Source organism: Mus pahari, chromosome 15, assembly GCF_900095145.1.
Source record: "Mus pahari chromosome 15, PAHARI_EIJ_v1.1, whole genome shotgun sequence".
NCBI lineage: Eukaryota > Metazoa > Chordata > Mammalia > Rodentia > Muridae > Mus > Mus pahari.
This window is the reverse complement of record NC_034604.1, coordinates 12,492,687-12,499,119: the sequence shown is the minus strand read 5'-3', so window position 1 is coordinate 12,499,119 and position 6,433 is coordinate 12,492,687. Positions and strand designations below refer to the sequence as shown.

The window sequence follows — 6,433 nt, the reverse complement described above, 5'->3', positions numbered from 1 at the left end:
AAAAAAAAAAAAACCAAGCTTGGAAAATGTGCATAAATCATATGTTTCTCATATTTAGACTTCAATAAATTGTGTGCCTAAACTGACACCAACTTGGAAAAAGTCTGCTGAGAGAGATCCCTCTTGTTCTTGTAACACTTGAACTGTTTTCTGTCCCACGGCATCTAGAAGGGTGAGCCTGAGACCAGATATACCCTGATTTTCCCTTTTCAGGGGTTTGTTCTTTACAGAGCTGGTTCTGCATCTGCAGTTGTTACCCACAATGCAAGGCTGATTCCGAAGAAGCTGGCATTTTCTGCACAGTTTCTATTTTATGATGCCAGGTTTTATCAATCATGAAAAATTAAAAGCAAAAATTCATTTCAACTGTGTAAGACTGCTGCAAAACCAAAAGAAAGTGGGGTTTCCTAGTTAGGCATGCCTGTGAGGAATCTAAGCACCACAAAAAAATGCTCAAGGAGGGCAAATACCGGAAAGATGTTTCAAAAGATTAACTGTAAATGTTTAAGATAAAAGATTGTTTCTTTTCTTTTATGAGTTAAACGTTGTTACAGCTGTTAGTATATGTGTATGAGTTTGTGTGTGTGTATGTGTGTGTGTGTGTGTGTGTGTGTGTGTGTGCATGCATGAGGATTCGTGTATGCATGAGGCTGTATGTGCATGAGGGTGTATGTGTTTCTGAGTGTGGGTGTGGGGGTGCATGTGTGTGTGTTCGTATGTGTGTGTGTGTTTGTGTGTGTGCATGCATAAGCAATTGTGTATGCATGAGGCTGAGTGAATGTGCATGAGGCTGCATGTGCATGAGGGTGTATGTGTTTCTGAGTATGGGTATGGGGGTGCATGTGTGTGTGTGTGTGTGTGTGTGTGTGTGTGTGTGTGCTAAGATGCTCATGTGGAACAGATCAATCTCTGGCCTTTACTCTGGACTGAAAGCTTCCTTACCACCTGCTTTGCCACCTCATTGGCTCCCAGGGAAACCCTGAAGTCACTTTTCTTTCCCTTTATGTTGGAATTTATGTGAATGGATTTGCACTAAACAGGATTATGTGTTTTGTATTGTCTAAAGGAAGACAACTAGCTATGACCTAAGAAGTTGTTTTTTCAATCACAAAGCTCTAATCATGGCTGTTTAGAATATTTTCAGAGGTAGGAGGATAAGTCAATAAATGACCTATTTCTTTTTTCCATGCTGAGGGGCTGAACTGAGGGCCTCACATATATTAGGCCACTCTACCACTGAGAAATATGCCCAGCCTAAATGACCTGTGAAACTCCAGAAAAGCCTGAGATTCTTTCTATAGAACTATGAAGCATCTTAGTATTTTCTTTCTTTTTTCTTCTTCTTTTTTTGCCAGCCACACACTTAAATTTTTTTTTGAANTTTTTTTTATTATTATTATTTTCTTTATTTACATTTCAAATGCTATCCCGAAAGTTCCCTATACCTCCCTGCCCCTGCTCCCCTACCCACCCACTCCCACTACTTGGCCCAGGCCTTCCCTTGTGCTGGGACATAAAGTTTGCAAGATCAAGGGGCCTCTATTCCCAGTGATGGCCGATTAGGCCATCTTCTGCTACATATGCAGCTAGAGACACAAACTCAGGGGGTACTGGTAAGTTCATATTGTTGTTCCACCTACAGGGTTGCAGCCCCCTTCAGTTCCTTGGGTACTTTCTCTAGCTCCTCCATTGGGACCCTGTATTCCATCCAATAGCTGGCTGTGAGCATCCACTTCGGCACACACTTAAATTTTAATAGAGCCAAAATTCTTTACCCGGTAGAAACTGTATTTTACCCACCTTCCTTTGTTAACATTCTAAATAGTGTATAAACATTATAAAACAAATTAATCTGTTTGTGACCCAGGCTTGTGATAGGAACCATCAACTATACAGAAGTGACAAGCCTTTTCCTATTTGTTTTTCCAGTTCCTTTCGGTCTCTGTCACTTGTCCTTTCTTGGTTAATCTATCTTAACCCTTGTGAAATAGGGACCAAAAAAAGTACCAACTCAGTATCATGAGGTTTAAGAAACAGCCCAACAGTAAAAAGGCCAAGCTTTCAGGTATCTTCAAACTCCAGAGGTTCCTACCCTTTGGTAGAGCTCCTTCTCGGGTCCTGGGCTGAGAAACCAGCGAGGGTCTGGATGATAAGGTACATGGGCTTGTGACCATCACTAGCAACCCCCAGCCTCAGGACCTCCAAGACTTCTGAGGTCATGTCCCCTGTGGATGCCTCCCAGGTACCTCTCCGTCCCCTGCCACACCTGGAACAGTATGAGGGATACAGCAGAGGTCAAAGACAGAGTGACCAGCCCCAGTGGGGGGAAGGGGAGGGGTGTGGGGGAGAAGCACTGTCCAGGCTACTGCAAAGTTGGTGACATTTGCTCTTGGGAACAAGAGGTAGGGCCCGGAACAAGGATGGCAGCTGGAAGGTGAAGGACAGTGCCAGCACTCAGTATCGATAGTGATCAGGCTTGAAGGGGCCCAGGTACTGGGCCTGCTTCTCAGTCAGCTTGGTCAGCTTCACATTTAGCTTGCCCAGGTGGGCTTCAGCCACTGCCTCATCCAGCTTCTTAGGGAGGAAGTGAACCCCTACGGGGTATTTATCTGGGTGGGTCCACAGCTCAATCTGTGCCATCACCTGGTTCATGAAGTAGTTGCTCATCATGAAGCTGGGGTGTCCCATGGCACAATCCAGGTTGACCAGGCAGCCTTCAGCCAGCAAGATGATGTGGAGCCCATTCTTTAGCCAGTAGCGGTCCACCTGGGGCTTGATGTTCACCTTCTCCACGGCATTCTCATTGAGCCACTTCACATCAATCTCCACATCGAAGTGTCCAATGTTACAGACAATGGCGTCATCCTTCATCTGCTCAAAGTGCCAGCCAAGGATGATATCCACACAGCCTGTGGTGGTGACAAAGATGTTGCCCTCCTTACAGGCTTTGTCCATGGTGGTTACCTCATATCCCTTCATAGCAGCTTGCAGTGCATTGATGGGGTCGATCTTGGTGATGATGACTTGGGCCCCGAAACCCCTCAGGGCCTGGGCACAGCCCTTGCCCACATCACCATAGCCTGCCACCACCGCCACCTTGCCCGCAATCATCACATCTATGACCTGTTTGATGCCATCTATGAGGGACTCCCGGCAGCCATAGAGGTTGTCAAACTTGCTCTTGGTGACAGAATCGTTGACATTGATGGCAGGCACCTTCAGTATCCCATTGGACATCATCTTGTAGAGGTTGTGGATCCCTGTCGTGGTCTCCTCAGAGATACCTTGGATGCCTGACAGAAGCTGTGGGTATTTGGTGTGGATGAGGTTAGTAAGGTCACCACCATCATCCAGAATCATGTTGAGGGGTCAATCCTTGAAGTGCAACGTCTGCTCAATGCACCACAGGTACTCCTCGTCTGTCTCGCCCTTCCAGGCAAACACTGGATTGCCAGCCTTGGCAATGGCAGCCGCTGCATGGTCCTGAGTAGAGAAGATGTTGCAGCTGGACCACCACACGTCAGCACCCAGGGCCACGAGAGTCTCAATGAGAACAGCGGTCTCCAGTCATGTGCAGGCAGCCGGCAATGCGAGCACCCTTCAGTGGCTTAGAGGCTGAGTACATCTCTCGCATGTGCGTTAGTCCTGGCATCTCATTCTCAGCTATGTCCAGGGCTTTCTGTCCCCAGGCGGCCAGTCCGATGTCCACGACATTGTAGGGCAGTTTATCAGACATGCTGGCGGCGCTTCCGCTAGGAGTGATGAATTCAGTGAAGGGGGCCGGGCGGAGCGGGGCAGGGCAGTATTTTATGTTTTTTTTTTTTAAATTTAATTTTATTGGTAATTCATTCCATTCCCCTTCCCTCCCCATCCACCCTCTGACTGCTCCACATCCCACACCTCCTCCCAATCCCAGCCTGTTTCCACGTGGATGTCCCCCACTGCACCTGACCTGCAAACTTCCTGGGGCCTCCAGTCGCTTGAGGGTTACATGCATCATCTCTGAATGAACACAGACCTGGAAGTCCTCTACTGTATGTGTGTTGGGGGCCTCATATCAGCTGGTGTATGCGGCCTGGTTGATGCTCCAGTGTCTGAGAGATATTGGGGGTCCAGATTAATTGATACTGCTGGCCTACAGGATCACCCTTGTCCTCAGATTCTTTCAGTCTTTCCTAATTCAACAACAGGTGCCAGCTGCTTCTGTCCATTGGTTGGGTACAAATATCTGCATCTGACTCAGCTGCTTGTTGGGTCTTTCGGAGGGCAGTCATGATAGATCCCATTTTTGTGAGAGTTCCATAACCTCAGTAATAGAGTCAGGCCTTGGAACCTCCCCTTGAGCTAGATCCCACTTTGGGCCTGTCACTGGACCTTCCTTAGACTCCTCTTCATTTCCATCCCTGTAATTCTTTCAGACAAAAACAATTATGGATCAGAGGTGTGACTGTGGGATGTCAACCCCATCCCTCACTTGATGTCCTATCTTCCTGCTGGAGGTGGGCTCTATAAGTTCTCTCTTTCTACTGTTGGGCATTTCATAAAAGGTCCCTCCATGTGAGTTCTGGGAATCTCTTACCTCCCAGGTCTCTGGCTCATTTTGAAGGGGCCCCCAACTTCCTATTTCCTGAGGTTGCCTGTTTCCATTCTTTCTGCAGGCCCTCAGGGCTTCAGTCCTTTTTCCTCACCCAATTCCAGATCAGATTCCCCTCCCCCACCTCCCCCTTCCACTTTCCCTCCCAATTCCCTCCCTCCATCCCTACCTGTGATTGCTTTCTTCTCCCTCACAAGTGGGAAAACAATCATTCACCACAATCAAGTAGACTCCATCCAGGGATGCAAGGTTGGTTTAATATATGGAAATCCATTAACGTAATCCACTATATAAACAAACACAAAGAAAAAAATCACATGATCATCTCCTTAGATGCAGAAAAAGCATTTGACAAAATGCAACACCCTTTTCATGTTAAAAATATTGAAGAGATCAGGAATTCAAGCCCATACCTAAACATAATAAAAGCAATTTCCTGCAAACCAACAGTCAATATCAAATTAAATGGAGACATGCTTGAAGCAATCCCACTAACATCGGGGACAAGACAAGGATGCCCACTCTCCCCATAACTATTCAATATAGTACTCGAAGTGTTAGCTAGAGCAATAAGACAACAAAAAGAGTTCAAGAGGATACAAATTGGTAAAGAAGAAATAAAGGTATCACTATTTGCAGGCGATATTATAGTATACATAAGTGACCCCAAAAATTCTACCAGAGAACTCCTGCAGCTAATAAACAACGTCAGCAAAGTGGCCGGATATAAAATTAATTCAAATAAACCAGTAGCCTTCCTTTATACAAAGGATAAACAGGCTGAGAAAGAAATTAGGGAAACAATTCCCTTCACAATAGCCACAACTAATACAAAATATCTTGGGGTAACTCTAACCAAACAAGTGAAAGACATGTATAACAATAACTTCAAGTCTCTCAAGAAAGAAACTGAAGATCTCAGAAAATAGAGAGATCGCCCATGCTCATGGATTGGCAGAATTAACATAGTAAAAATGGTGATCTTACCAAAGTATTTTCTTCCTATCAGGAGAGAACCAAACTGTATTAAGTGCCAGACACCTTCCGCATGATATGAAGGGACAGGGTTATCCAGAATTAGTGCTGTTAACTCTGATGTCACCTAAAATGAATAACACTGCAAACCTCTTGTTTATTCAGATACACTTGGGTAGGCTGTAAACAGCAGCTAGTGAATGGATTTTTCACTGGGAGGAGCAGGATATCCATTGTAATGCATTGGGCTGCCTTGTCTACTACAGTGACATAAAGAAATCTACCTGCCTGGTTCCTCTTTCTCTCTTACTTCTATAAGGATGAACCATATAGTACCTGATCTTCCTTGAAGACTAAACAAAAATCATGAAAGAAACAATAATTTAGTGCACCTTATTTTATTTTATTTTTGAAGCAAAGTTCCACTCTGTGGGCCATCTGTGCTAGAACTTGAGGATATCTTCCTGTCTCAGCTTACCAAGTGTGAGTATCACAGGCATGTGCCAGGTAGGTGTAGCTTTTGTTCACTAATTGTAATTGGATGTATTTATCTCTATGGATACAAGTACATTCCTAAATATAAGCTTTCAGTCTGTGTGTTTCTCCCTGAAAAGATAATATAGATATGGCTCTCAAAATTTTATGATGCCTATGTATATGTATGTGGGGAGTTGATAGACATTATATCCTATAACAATAGTAACTGATAATTCATTACAATATTTAGTAGTCTGAAGAAATGTAATTCATAATCTTAAACTTTTACTAGTTAAGGGTATTCCCTAGGCTTATAAGGATTAAATAAAAACCCTAAATAAAGAAGTATAATATTTTAACTCATAGTATTGTAATAATTTTATGGTT

The 6,433-nt window shown here is 44.3% G+C and overlaps 1 pseudogene across 1 annotated transcript; it reads right to left on the bottom strand.

Moving 5' to 3' along the window:
* Positions 1 to 2,454: 2,454 nt before the first annotated feature.
* LOC110333279 lies at positions 2,455 to 3,760 on the bottom strand (annotated as a pseudogene). The gene has a single exon (XR_002381070.1). The product of XR_002381070.1 is annotated as an adenosylhomocysteinase pseudogene (transcript).
* Between the last annotated feature and the right edge of the window lie 2,673 nt (positions 3,761 to 6,433).